The following is a 15450-nucleotide window of genomic DNA, read 5'->3' as shown; positions in this document are numbered from 1 at the left end:
TACCTAAAAGTGTAATTGCTGGATCATATGGTAGTTCTATTTTTAATTTTTTGAGAAATCTCCATACTGTTTTTCATGGTGGCTGCACCAATTTACATTCCCAGCAATAGTGCACAAGGGTTCCCTTTTTCTCCACAACCTCGTCAACACTTGTTATCTCTTGTCCTTTTGGTACTAGTCATTCTAATAACAGTGAGGTGATATCTCATTGTGGTCTTGATTTGCATTTCCCTGATCATTAGTGATTTGATCACCTTTTCATGTACCATTGGCCATTTGTATGTCCTCATGGAAAAATGTCTATTTAGATATTGTGCCCATTTTTCAATTGGATTTTTTTTTTTTTGGCTATCGAGTGTATGAGTTCTTTATATATTTTGAATATTAGCTCATTATCAATTATGAAATTGCAAATATTTTCTCCCATTCTGTAGGTTGCCTTTTCATTTGGTTGATGGTTTCCTTTGCTGTGTAGAAGCTTTTTAGTTTGATATACTCCCACTTATTTATTTTTGCTTTTGTTGCCTTTGCTTTTGGTGTCAAGTCCAAAAAAATCATCACTAAGACTAATGTCAATGAGTTTAAAACCTATGTTTTTTTCTAGGAGTTTTATAATTTCAGTTCTTACACTTAAGTTTTTAATCTATTTTGAGTTAATTTTTATATATGGTGTAAGACAGTGATCCAGCTTCATTCCTTTGCATGTGGCTAACCAGATTTCCCAACACCATGTATTGAAGAGACTTTCCTTTCCCCATTGTATATTCCTGGCTCCTTTGTTGTAAATTAATTTACTCTATATTTATGGATTTATTTCTGGGATCTCTATTCTGTTCCACTGACCTATATGTCTGTTTTTATGCCAGTACCATACTATTTTGATTACTATAGCTTTGTAATATAGTTTGAAATCAGGGACGATGATGCTTCCAGATTTGTTCTTTCTCAAGGTTGCTTTGGCTATTCAGGTGTGTGAGTGTGTGTGTATGTGTGTGATTCTTTGTGACTCTAGGGTTTTCTGTATATCATATCATGTCATCTACATAAAACTGTCATAATGACAGTTTTACTGTTTTCTTTCTGATCTGTACGACTTTTATTTCTTTTTCTTGTCTAATTGCTCTGGTTAGGGCTTCCAATACAGTGTTAATAAAAAAGGCCAGAGTGGGCATTCTTGTATTGTTCTTGATCTTAGAGGAAAAGCTTTTAGCTTTTTACCCTTGAGGGTGATAGTAATTGTGGGCTTGTCGTATATGGCCTTTATTATGTTGAGGTATGTTCTCTCTACACCCACTTTGTTGAGAGTTTTTATCATAAATAGATGTTGAATTTTGTCAAACATTTTTTCTGCATCTGTTGAGCCAACCATATGATTTTTATCCTTAATTTTTTTAATGTGGTGTATCACATTGATTGATTTGCAGATGTTGAACCATCTTTGCATACCTGAAATAAGTTCCACTTTATCATGGTCTATGATTTTAATGTTGTTTGCTAATCAAATTCAGTTTGTTAATATTTTTTTGAAGATTTTGCATCTATGTTCATCAGGGATGTTAGTCTGTTATTTTCTTTGCTGGTGGCATCCTTTTCTGGTTTTGGTATCAGGGTAATGCTGTCCTCCTAAAATGAATTTAAAAGTGTTCCTTCCTCTTCTATTTTTTTGGAAGATTTTGAAGAGAATTGGAATTAGCTTGCCTTTATATGTTTGGTAGAATTCACCAGTGAAACTATCTGGTCCTGGACTTTTGTTGTTGGAAAATTTTTGATTACTAATTCAACCTCCTTACTAGTTAATTGGTGTGTTCAGATTTTCTATTTCTTCATGCTTCAGTCTTGGTAGGTTGTAATTTCTCCTCTTTCATTTCTGATTTTACTTGTTTGAGACTTTTCTCTTGGTGAGTCTAGCTAAAGGTTTGTCAATTTTTTTATCTTTTCAAAAAACTACCTCTTAGTTTCAGTGATCTTTTAAATATTTCTTTTTTAGCCTCTATTTTAATTATTTTTGCTCTGATCTCTGTTATTCCCTCCCTTCTACAAACTTTGGGCTTCATTTGTTCTTGTTTTTCTAGTTCCTTGTGGTATAAAGTTAGGTTGTATGAAATTTTTCTTGTTTCTTTTAATTAATTAATTTATTTTTAACATCTTTATTGAAGTATAATTGCTTTACAATGTTGTGTTAGTTTCTTGTTTCTTGATGTAGGCATTTATAACTATGAATTTCCCTCTTAGAAAATCCTTTTGTTGCATTCCGTAAGTTTTGGTATGTTTTGTTTCCTTTTTCATTTGTCTCAATGTATTTTTTGATTTCTCTTTGATTTCTTTTTTGACCCATTGCTCAGGAATGAAGTATTTTTATGAAAATAGAATTACTTATAATTCTAGAACTTAGTGTAATTTAGTTGCTAATTTAAAAACTGAATATCATGTTTCATATATGTTCCATCAACATCTACATGTATGGTATACAAATATAAGAATAACATGGATTATTTAATATTAAATTTTTTCCCCAAATGTTAGGAATACTGCAATAAATTCTGAGTATCTACAGAACCACAAGCTGGAACATTCAAAAAAGCAAGAAAATGGAGGTTTGACACTATTGGCAAGTGAATTCACTGTGCAAAAATCTATTAAGTCTGCACTAATAGCAGAGAAGCATCTGAGAAGTTAAAGTTTTTTTCTTACCTATCTTGCTGCTCAAATATTTGCATACTCTAAAGCTGTGTGTGTATCTCTACTCCCTAACCTTCACAACATTCTGATAGTTTCCTTTTGTTTTTGAGGACACAGAGCAAGAAATATGGGGAATCATTCCCCTGAGGCCTTGAAAAGTATTAGGAGAGCAGATATTTAAGATCACAGTTCCCCATGTGGTACTGCTGATTGTCATATTCTGAGTGACAAAGGCATTCATGTGTTCTTTTAAATGTGTGTGTGTATGTTTATTATATGTAGGGGCCTTCTAAAATATGAGGACCCAAACACAGGTCCCTCTTGCCCAGCTATAATTACAGTACTAGTTCTAGCCTTTTTACGAATGCCAGGCAATATCTTTTACTTAGGACCCATTTTATACATTTAGGTCACCTATCTACCTTTGAAGATTTTAAGGTATCCCTTCCCTTCTTTGATGACTTCCTGTATTCGTTTTCTATTGCCAAGTAACAAATTACCACAAATTCAGTAACTTAAAATAATGGCATTTATTATCTCAGTTTGTGTGGGTCAGGAGTTTGAGTCTGACTTAGATGGATCCTCTGCTCAGAGTCTCATAAGGCTATAATCAAGGTGTTATTTGGGCTGAATTTTCATCTGAGAGCTTGACTGGTAAAGAATCTACTTCCAAATTCATTTGGTTTGTTGGTAGAATCCATTTCCTTATGGCTATATGATTGAGAGTCTTGGCTTTTTTGCTCACTGTTGGCTAATGCCCACCCTCAGGTTCTAGAGGCTATCCAAAGATTCTACAGGCCACTTGTAGTAACTTTCCATGTGGGCTTCTTCAACATGGCTGCTTACTTCATCAAACCATTAAAGAGAACCTCTCTCCTCAGGGAAGGCCCAGTTCCTTTTTAAAGGGCTTTTTCCAGTTTAAGTCAGGCCCATCCAAGATAATCTCTCTTTTATTTATTCATAATCAATTTTTATGAGACCTTAATTACATCTGGAAAATTCATTCACCTTTGCCATATTCTATTGGTTAGAAGTAAGTCATGGGTTCTGTCCACAGTCAAGGGGAGAGGATTATACAGGGTGTGAATGCAAAGGGGTGGAGATCATCTTAGAATTCTATTTATCACACTTCCTATTCCAGAAAGTTATTTCTTAAGTTTTCCCAGGTTTGCCTACTTAACACCTCAGTAAACTTCTCTGAGAAATGTAGGATAATAATAAGAATTATCAGGTTATGGTTAATTCATCTTCTTTCTTAATGGTAGTATAGGATGTACAGATAGAAACTGCTCAAGCTGGTCTATGCCTGTACCGTTACTACTCTGACAAGTACTACTAGTACTAGTACTACTATTACTACTATGATTACTATTAACTAACACTTATCAAAGTATTACTATATACCCAGTATTCCTTGAAGTGTTTTACCAGAATTTAATCTTTGTAAAAACCTTACCAGATAAGGGCTATTTTTTTCATGTGCATTTGATATTTCTGGAACCATTTGGTTAGAGAAGTTTAGAACAGGCAGTAAGTAAGAAGTAGAGAAAAACTTTTAATTCAGGTAGTAAATCTTCAGAGCCCATTTTTGTAATCACTAAATTAGACTGTCTCATATTATAGTACTTAGAAACTTCAGTTTTCCTCTTCAGTTGTTCCTTTTTCAAGTTTTACTGTTTTTCAAAAGTTCAGTTTTCCTTGCTCAATTGCTACAACTGAAATTCATTTAAAACTGTTTATTATTTTAGGTTTTTTTGCTTTTTGTTTTTGGATTTTTTTTTTTTTTGTGATACTGCTTTACTCCAGCACTTTTTTTCTGGAAGTCTATTCAGCCTGTATATATAAATAAGCCCACAATGGTGGGTAAAATATGGAAATCCTTCAGTACTGATTGGTAAGTAGCCGCCCTACCGTGAATACCCCTCCTACCAGCCAGTCTGTCTTGGTGCCCAGCTGAAGAACCCCTGGGTTCTCCACAATCCTACAACTAGAGGATTAACATTTGATAAAATAGGGGGTCTTCAAACCTTCTTGTATTCTAATGGACCAGTGTCTGGTACCACAAGGATTGATAAACATTCTGAATATCATCCCACCTATAAATTGAAGCCATGTCTTTTTCTTTTTTCAGTGTCTTTGCATTTCTATTTTACCTAATTTGAATTCTCCTTCTTTTGTACCTATTCTGACAGCCACTTTAAGTTCTACATTATAAGTCAGATCAAGCATCACCTGTTCTGTGAAATTTTCCTATATTCCATGAGGAAGTTTTAGGTTCTTTTGTTTTACATTTCTTTTATACTTAGTATATACTTAGTATATACCTCCATGATAGTAATGATCTCATAATGTATATCTGTATATATGACTCTTTCCCTACCAGAGGCAGTGTCATTTCCTCTGGGCATCCCCAATGTTTAGAACAGTGTGTGAATAAATAATAAAGGCTGTACTTGTTGAATGAAACAATGAATGATTGGTTAGATTAACCAGCAGGTAGACAGCTAAAGAGGCTGTAAACACATGGTTGAGGATATTTGAGGAGATTCAAACACAATAAAACTGTCTAACTGGAGTTTTAGGGAGGCAAGTCTAGAATATGAGCAAGAAAGAAAATTGATCAGTTGGAGTTCATGTTCAATTACTTTCCCTTTGCCATTAGCCAAGACAATTGAGAGTGAACTATTATAAAAATGATTCCTTTCTATTTGCTTATAGAAGACAAAGAGAAACCTAATGAACTCTGTTATTCCTATCCCATTTCTCTTTTTATAGAATGGAATTTTAAATATTGATATTATTTATAATTTGCTGAGCATCTATTTTATAATTGAGCACTATGTACTAAATAAATTACAATACATAATTTGTTATAACTGAGCCTCTATTTGTAATTTATTGAGCACCCATGTACTATGTTCTGTGCTAAGGACTTTACAAAGCTTAGCAATTAAGCAATCCAAATCTAATTGTGTTATTTCCTAACTTAAAACCTTTTAAGTGATTCCTCATTGCTTTCACAATGAAGTCCAGCTTTTAGGCAAGAAATCTATTAAATCAGTTCTCATGTTAGAGATTACTTCTTCTAGGAAGGCATTACTGATTCTCCAAGTCTAAATTAGGTGATCCTCCTAAAAGCCACGCAGTATTTCAACTAAGTTGAAAGCCCCAAATTATAGAAATAAGTATTAACCACCCTGCACTAATTTCTTATTACTTACAAAAATTTCCTGTTTACTTTTCTGTCTCCTTCACTGTAGTAGAGATTTCTTGAGGACAGGCACCTAATATAGGTCTGGAACACCAGCATTGCTAAATAAATATTGAACGAATAGATTAATTTAAGGGAGAAATGATGTTAAAAAACGACAACCAAACCTCACCATATATTTGCCAGGCTGCTTTTGCTCTGCAAAACACACTAATATTTATCCTATCATTTAGCCCTCTCAACTGATTTGAATTATAGCCATTATCACCATTTTAGAGAAGAGAAAACTGAGTAACACACTTATTTCAAGGAACAGGCACGTAAGCAGGAGTCCTTGGACGTAAGCCCAGATATCCCAACAAATACAGAGGCACCTTTTTCATTACACTCTGTGGCCTTCATGAAGGGTTGGCTCCCTAAATAAAACTGAATAACAGGGATACAACAGGTGGAAGGGTATGACTGGAAGCGCTTGCTCTGCCACAGGACGGAAAGAAAAGATGTGTTTGTGCCACTCCCTCGTGACTTACACAGTTTGAGGTATATTTTCTGACTTTTTAATATAAACGATAAACAACCTAACATACTCCAGCCTTTTTCGAAAACCTTTACCTCAGCTCTTTAACTTTCACCTACCTATTTCCTTCCTTCCTTCCTTCCTTCCTCTCTTCCTCCCTTCCTCCCTTCCTTCCTTCCTGAGGCTCATAGAGGGCGCTCACAAAGCGCTACTCACTGGTTGGGCAAGGCTCCACTCAAAAAACACACCTCACTGCAACTGAAAGGCGCAGCGCCACCACCTCAGACTTCCTTCTCTTTTCCACGGCAGGAGGCGGGGCCAATTTTTCTCATTCAAATAAAAAACCAGAAGATTTGCATGGGGAACGGCCAGTCCGTGAGCCCATTGGCTAAAAGCATGGTGGGCGTGACCAATATTACGACCGCCGAGCCCCGCCTACGATAATTTGCATAACGGCCCCGGCGCGTGCAAGGGAGAAGCGGGTTTGTTTTTGAATCTGCGGAGGCGGCGGCGGCGGCGGCAGCGGCGGCGGCGGCGCGGCGACTGGAGCGCGCGAGACTGAGGCTGCAGCGGAGGGGACGGAGGCGCGGGACGGCTCTGTAGGAAGGAATTTGGTTCCCCCTCCCTCCTCTCCCACCTCGAAAGGTATATGTGAGTCCCAGGGTCTATTATAACCACATTTTGTTAAATTATTATTGTATTTCTTTAGAGTCGAGACCGCATTATGGCGGCTGCGGGAGCTGTGTTTGCGCCTGCGCGGTTGCGGAGCTGCGGGCGGGCGCTGCATGGGAGCACGTGATCTTGCGGGGTCGGGCTCTAGCTGCAGTTGTGCAGCTGGCGGGGCGGTGGCTGCGCAAGCGCAATATTCATTTTCAAGATAGAATGTTCCTGTTGGACGCCATTCGGGTTCTAGATTTAATTTTCCTCATTCTTGAGGGGTTTCGTTTTGTCACGCTCGAATTCCTATATTTTAAATGGAAAACATTTCTCTTATGTTGTATTCCCGTACCGACCTCAAACTCCTTTCTTGTATTTCTCCGATTCTCTAAGAAGCTGTGGACTTAATTTTGTGTAAAAATGATTCTCCCCTTGTGGTTCTCGAGTTTTACTTCACTTTAAGGGTATTGCTGGATTCAAGTTTATATTTAGGGAGCGGAAGATCAGCACCTAGTGGTGTTCTCACGGGAAGTGCAATTATTTGAACTGCATATTTGCAAATACATTTTTAACCCTATCTTTACCAGTTCTGTTGGAATGTTTTCAAACTAGAAACAATTTGAGTTTTGGAAAAATGAAGGGGAGGGGGCATTGGAAGAATCTGTATAATGTCATTTAAAAAGAAATCTCAATCTCCTTGGGTATTTATTTTTTTTAAAAAAATTTGATCCTCAGTCGGTGAAGTTTTAATTTAATCAGTGTGTGCCTCTGATCTTGCTTGCATTTGAGTTTTACATTTTTTCTGTTTCTGATCACTTGTCCACTACTGCTTCAGTTAGATTATTTTTGGTACCTTGACTTTTAAAATTAATCATTTCCTTACCATTTTGTTTGTAATGATATATAAAGTATAGTACTTAAACTTGGTAAATTTTTCTGATAAATAATTCTACAAAGAACTCCCAACTACACTGAGGCCTTTATGAGGAAATTGTGAATCATTGATAAATCAGTTGATTAAAAAAAAAAACTGCCATATATACATGTGTGTAAGATACAATTGTGTTAGATTTTAAAAAATTGTATGTTCCTGGTTTTAGTTTCTTAAAGTAGTTATAAGTATGTTACTGATTATTTTACTTTAAAATGGTAGTGTCACTATATTTAAATCTTATACAAACCCCTGGGAGAAGTTTTATACATTTGATATAATTCTACCATTGTGTAAATTATTTCTTACTGAGCTGAAAACTTGTAAATGGTTGTCATAAATTTCATCTGTGGTTTGTATATACAACAATTGTTTTCTTGGTTGGTTATGTAACTCTGAGTTTAAGTCAGTCACTTGTCAGATGAAGAAGTGGCTGTTGCTTTATAATCTTGATTGGTTTAGGGACTTTATTGCCTACAAGAACGGTTAAGTATCAAATAGATGTAATTGAAGGGAGTACTTTTGGTTGGTGGAGTTTTAAAAAATGACATCACAAAGGAGATAGAATGAAGTGAAGGGAATAATTCTTTTTTTCTCAACAGAAAATATGTTGATATAATTTTTGAACCCCTGAAGTCTTCTACAGAGAAATATATTTAGAGGGCAATTGTGTAATCTTTTCCCTTTTATGCTTCCAGGGTAATTACCCAGCACACCGCCTCCACCCTCCAGACATTATTTCAGGTGTTGTAGAGTTGGAAATACATTGTATTTTCTGTATCTACGTCTATGTCTGTGTGTATGTGTTAGGTTAAGAAAAGAACTTTGATCATAGGGCATGGTTCATTCTGCACTTCCAAAAAAGTGAAATATTTTGGTTTATATATTTAAGCTTATGTTTTCATTTGCATATACAAATGATTGCCTCTTAGGTTAATGTGGAAGATCATAAGAGGCACTTGAAACACTGAAGAACATAATGTACTATGTAAATATGTATTGGTAGGACAGTTTTGCTGTTACATTTGTTAGAAAGGCAAATATAGTTCTATAAATTTAAAACTAAGGTTAATGAATTGTCTGAACATCTACTGTTTGTTCATTGGTACTCTATCAATAACAAGCATGTTGTGGAATTTCAGTTAATATTAAGACTAGGTTACCAAATGAATACCAAGTTACTGGGAGTCATTTAAAATCTTTTTCACTATAGCACATTTGGAAAGTATTGAAAATTAATTAGAAATAAACACTTTTTTGGTGATTTTTGTGACATTTCCATTTATTGATTGATCAATTAGTTTATCATTTGGATCATAATTTCATTCCTGCCCTTTTAACTTAGTATTTTATTGTGGATATTTATCCATTTCGTTATTCTTTTGAAATTTTTTTTAATGATTACATAATAGTTATTTTGTGAAAATATCCCAAATGATCAAATGTTCTTGAAATATATTTTTAAATGGCTATGTAATATTGGTGTCTTTAATAAGAATGTACTGTGACTTACTAAATCTTTCTTTCCATTTTGTTGCCCATTTCTCTATTATAAATAAAGCTGCAGTGAACATCCTTGTACATGAGTCATGATCTACATCTCATAATATTTTTTTGAAATTACTGTTACAAAGGACTTTTAAAGTAATTTACAAAACTGATAAAACCTTAGTTTTATTGAAAAGCATTTCCTATACCACCATCAATTTGGTGGTTAGCATTTTTTCTGATAACTAGTGAAATTGAACTTTTAAATATTTAATATATATGCAACTTTCTCATTTTTTGTGACTTTGCTGTTTGAGGTTATTTTGTGTATCTTTTTCTGTGGTAAATGTTAATGTCTTCCTTATGTGTAAGTTATTTATGGATATTAGCCCTTTGCTTTTCATATTTTTTGAAGTTTTTTTTTGTTTGTTTTTGTTTTTCGGTACGTGGGCCTCTCACTGTTGTGGCCTCTCCCGTTGCGGAGCACAGGCTCCAGACGCTCAGGCTCAATGGCCATGGCTCACGGGCCCAGCCGCTCTGTGGCATGTGGGATCTTCCCGGACCGGGGCACAAACTCGTGTCCCCTGCATCTGCAGGCGGACTCTCAACCACTGTGCCACCAGGGAAGCCCTGAAGTTTTTTTTTAGTTAAGATTTTTTTTTTTAATTGCTATGGTTTTACATATTTAGAATTGTTACATTTTTATGAAGTCAAATGCACTGCTTTTTCATGTGTTATTTCTTCCAGGACTTCTCTGCATAAAAAATATTGTAAGATGAACTAAATGTTCGTCTGTTCTGTTTATTTTTTTTAGATGTTTTAATTATCTTAAAAAATACCTTTTGGCCTATATGGAGTTTATTTTGACATTGCATAAAGATGGGTTGCTAGTTTCCATCTTTTCCTAATTTTCTTAGAATTTTATGTTGATGATACATTTCTTCTTTTGATCATAACTTACTAAGTTTGAGCTATCAATTCTGCTTCATTTACTAGGGATATTTAACTTGAGGTCCATTGACCTTTGGGGGTTCTAGAGATACTTAAAAAACTTCCGTGGATTCCATGATATACGCAATTTTGTGTGAGTGTACATATGTGCTTTTTTTTTCCTGGGGAAAGAGTTACAGTTTTATCAGCTTCTCACAAGAATATGTAATGTAAAATCTAAAAGCAGGTTAACAACCCTGGAACTGGGCCTTGTTTATATAGCAGTACTGCATTGTCTTATTTGCTGTAGTGCTATAGACTATATAAATATATGAAGGGGCAGTAGATATCATTCCTTTTCACAATTTTCTAAGCTAATTTTCCCTCCTTTTGTACATACATTTGGCAAAATTTAAAAACCAACTATTTGAAGTTTTGTTTAGAATTGCATAAAACCTAAATTAGGGTATGTTTACATCTTTATACTGTTTTTTTTTTAATTCACGAATATGATGCATTTTCTGTAGATCCCACAAAAATGTATTGTTTTTAGGAACTCTGAGAAAAATTGTGGTACTGTTACTTTCTATTAAGGTGTTATCTTACTGGTTTCCTATAATGGTATAATGTTAATAGGGATGACATGATAGAGGATATAGGACAACATTTCCAGTTTTAATCTGCTTTAGAATATAGCATCATGAAAATAGTGCAAGTATGAAGTTAGAAATGAGAAAAATAGGTTACCAAGATAGTGTTCTGCAGTATTTGAAAACAGAATTTTTCTTGTGTATTTAACGTAGACCTTTTTTTTTTTTTTCCAAATTTATTTATTTAATTTATTTTTGGCTGTGTTGGGTCTTCGTTGCTGTGTGTGGGCTTTCTCTAGTTGCGGCGATTGGGGGCTACTCTTCATTGTGGTGCACACGCTTCTCATTGTGGTGGCTTCTCTTTTTGCGGAGCATGGGCTCGGCGCATGGGCTTCAGTAGCTGTAGCATGCAGGCTCAGTAGTTGTGGCTCGCTGGCTCTAGAGTGCAGGCTCAGTAGTTGTGGTGCATGGGCTTAGTTGCTTCGTGGAATGTGGGATCTTCCTGGACCAGGGCTCGAACCCGTGTCCCTTGCATTGGCAGGTGGATTCTTTTTTTTTAACATCTTGATTGGAGTATAATTGCTTTACAATGCTGTGTTGGTTTTTGCTTTATAACAAATTGAATCAGCTACACATATATATATATCCCCATATCTCCTCCCTCTTGCGTTTCCCTCCCACCCTCCCTATCCCACCCCTCTAGGTGGTCACAAAGCACTGAGTTGATCTCTGTGTGCTATGTGGCTGCTTCCCACTAGCTATCTATTTTACATTTGGTAGTATACATAAGTCCATGCCACTCTCTTACTTTGTCCCAGCTTACCCTTCCCCCTCCCCATGTCCTCAAGTCCATTCTCTATGTCTGTGTCTTTATTCCTGTCCTGCCCCTAGGTTCTTCAGAACCATTTTTTTTTGGACTCCATATATATGTGTTAGCATATGGTATTTGCTTTTCTCTTTCTGACTTACTTCACTCTGTATGACAGTCTCTGGGTCCATCCACCTCACTACAGATAAGTCAACTGCATTTATTTTGATGGCTGAGTAATATTCCATTGTATATCTGTGCCACATTTTCTTTATCCATGCATCTGTTGATGGACACTTAGGTTGATTCTATGTCCTGACAATTGTAAATAGAGCTGCTGAACATTGTGGTACAACTCTTTTTGAATTATGGTTTTCTCAGGGTATATGCCCAGTAGTGGGATTGCTGGGTCGTATGGTAGTTCTATTTTTAGTTTTTTAAGGAACCTCCATACTGTTCTCCATAGTGGCTGTATCAATTTACATTCCCACCAACAGTGCAAGAGGGTTCCCTTTTCTCCACACCCTCTCCAGTGTTTATTGTTTGTAGATTTTTTGATGATGGCCATTCTGACTGGTGTGAGGTGATACCTCATTGTAGGTTTGATTTGCATTTCTCTAATGATTAGTGATGTTGAGCATTCTTTCATGTGTTTGTTGGAAATCTGTATATCTTCTTTGGAGAAATGTGTATTTAGGTCTTCTGGCAGGTGGATTCTTAACCACTGTGCCACTAGGGAAGCCTGACCTTTTTTTTTTTTAAACAGAGAAAATTTGAAAAGTTATCTGATTCATTTTTTGGCCAGTGTGGAGCCTAATAAATAATATATAATTAAGGTAAAAAATTTTCATTTTAGTCTCTTTTGGTAACATTAAATATTCCTCTCATAAGGATGTTTCCCTAAGTATTAGTATACATTCATTCTCTATTAAATCTATTCTTTGTGCTGATTGCAGTGAAAAGTATAATCTTGATTGATAGTGTATTTTAGTTGTAATCCTACTTTTTAAAAATTATTTTTATATTAGGTACAGGAAAGAATGTCAGATTATTGTAAAAATATTTTTGTTGAATATAGTTAAACTTGAAAAATTGGTGGTTGTATGTAAAGAAGAAATCAAGGAAGTTAAAGATAGAAATCAAATGGTAAAATATTATTGGCTTTATAAAAATAACTCTAGGAAATAGGTAGAAATTGTGTTAAGATATTATTGGCTTTTCTTCAGCATTTTTTTCTAATGAAAAAATTTTGTCTTTGGATATTTTTCAAGCAAATCCACTTATAGCAGTTTGCATATTTTTATTTTTTTGTGTATGACCTTTGCCCTTACCTGAGAACTTTTCATAGTTCTGATGTATTGTGGTATCTGTGTTTTCAGACTATAATAGTTAATTAGGGACAGGAGAAGTGCTACTAGAAAAATGCATATGGATAGGGGCAAGAAGAGATGGCTGGCATCTTGATAGAGAAGAGCTGTCAGATTCCAAGTGTTAGAACAAGAATTAAAAAACTTAGTTTTGAGGTTACTTAATTTGGGAATTGTTATTCTAAAAGACACATTATTTATAGCATGTTCATTATGGTAATAGATGATCTTATTATGATTCTGAATTATAGGAATATTTAATTATGCTAAATTTGTTCAAGAAGACAAAGAGATGTATGATTTGGTTTAGAAAGATTTCTATTATACTTTTTGTTTTTAAGTTTTGAGGTATATGGAAAATTCATACATTATCATACCAAGTTTTTCAAAGGAGTCACATGTAGAAAGAAGTTTGAGAGTAAAGTTCTTGCTTTTGAGTTCCTAACAGCTGTAGGGCATTATAAATAAAAATAAGGTGATATTTTAACAGTAGATTATAAAAAATATCAAGTAGCTCTGGGGAGCATTGTCCTTGTTAGTTTCCTAGAGTATCTAGAAACTACCTATCCATTAGTGGAGCTTCTTTTTTTAAAATCCTTGCCCATTTGATCTTGTTATGTTCTTTAGAGAGTCCAAGACTAAAAATTACTTCTCAGAGTTCTTAGATTGTCATGCAATCTGCAGAGGAAATCAGTGTTTTTTTTCTGTTATTTTACTTTTTTCAAAACAGAGAAGTGAATTCCACAAAATTAAACCGTTTATATATGCTTCAGGTTGTACGGTGGAATCCATCTTGTATCGGAGACACTATGATTGCTGGGCAGCATTTCCAGTTTTTTAAGTGCTGCAAAGTGAGAAAACCAGGGCGCTAGTGTTTATTTATACAATGTGAACGTTTTCAGTTTTGAATTTTGATCTTTGGGTTTTTGAGTCTTTAAGAGAATGACCCGGGCATCTCCTTGGTCACCTTCCAAAAAATGTGGCAGGCCTAAGGGTACAGTTGATATTATCTTCCTGAGAGTCTTTATAATTGGGCCTATGTAAACATGAATGTCTGGGAAATGAAGATGACCTTTACCATCAGAAATATTAACTTTACCATCAGAAATATTCACTTATTCATGTCTGCAATTTTTCATTGTTTAGAATATTATTAAGAATTTTGTGTTATTTTTTGTTATACAAAAAACAATTATCAGTTATAGTTCTAGTAACTAGGAATAACTAGATATATTCCCTTTAGTTTGGGAGAGAGACCCCTTTTTATGATGATGATGTGAGGTAGTAGTGTTATTATGTCAAACCGTATACTCCTTTCTCCCTTTCTTTGTTGTTTGTGTAGCCCTGTGTTACTTTGGGAACTGTTGTCTTGGTAGGTACCCAGGAATTATGTGTATGGCACTTTTACATTCTAATAAGGAACTTGAATTTTATGTTGGAATAGTGGTTCTGAGAACTGACAGGGCTGTAAAAGGATCTCTCCTTGAGCCAGTAATTGTCCAAGATGATGTCTTCCATTTTGTGGAAAGGTAAACTTAGAAGGTAGGAAGAGTTTCTGCTGTTTTGAGGACCAGGAGCAAAAGAAAAAGAGATTTTGGTGAATCAATAACGAACGACTTGACTGCTTCAGCTCATTTTCAACTAAGACTTGCCAGCTTAGGAGTGTACCTGCCCTGTTACCATTATTAGATTAAATGTCTCAAGAGAAGGAAGAAATGGGGAAGAGTATGGAAAAGAGACTGTTTTTGAACTTCTGTTATTTCCTTTTAGGTAGTCAATGTCAGGAGCTGATTGGATTACAGTAAAGGCTAAACTGCTCTGAGACACTCTGTCACTGTTAAGGATGATGTTTATTTCTCTTGTGTAATAATACAGAGAAAAACTCTTCAGGTTTGTAAGTGGCTTTGGCTTAATGTATGGTTTCCATATGTTGAACATGGTTTCTGGGTTGAACATGGCTGCTTTCACCAGCCAGGGGCAAGGGAGAAAGAACAATGGGAGTGCACGCTCATTGTTTTGAGAGCCTCATCTGGAAGTAGTACTATCATTTAGATTCATGTGTTATGGGTGAGAATTTAATCACTGGAACATACTTAGCTGGGAAATGTAGTATCTGGCTGGACAACCATGTGTTCAGCTAAAATTAGAAAATTTTATAAAAGAAGGAGAGAAATGGGTATTAGAGAACAGTTAGCCTTTTCTGCTACTAAAGGCAGCTGGAGAAGTGGTCTCTAATTAATTCATAATTTGATATTGAAAACTGGTTTTCTGT

General features: G+C 35.2%; 1 protein-coding gene across 1 annotated transcript in view; it reads left to right on the top strand.

Moving 5' to 3' along the window:
- Nucleotides 1-6948: 6948 nt before the first annotated feature.
- The window catches only part of ATF7IP (activating transcription factor 7 interacting protein), a 127759-nt gene continuing 119257 nt past the window's right edge, over nucleotides 6949-15450 (top strand). The window contains exon 1 of the mRNA XM_027129539.1: nucleotides 6949-7052. The gene's annotated coding sequence lies outside the window, so the exon portion shown is untranslated. The remainder of the gene's footprint in view (nucleotides 7053-15450) is intronic.

Source organism: Aethalodelphis obliquidens, unplaced genomic scaffold (genome assembly GCF_003676395.1).
Source record: "Aethalodelphis obliquidens isolate GAN/ISIS:26980383/991018 unplaced genomic scaffold, ASM367639v1 scaffold36, whole genome shotgun sequence".
NCBI lineage: Eukaryota > Metazoa > Chordata > Mammalia > Artiodactyla > Delphinidae > Aethalodelphis > Aethalodelphis obliquidens.
Note: the sequence above shows the minus strand (reverse complement) of the source record. Positions and strands in the feature narration are given on the sequence as shown.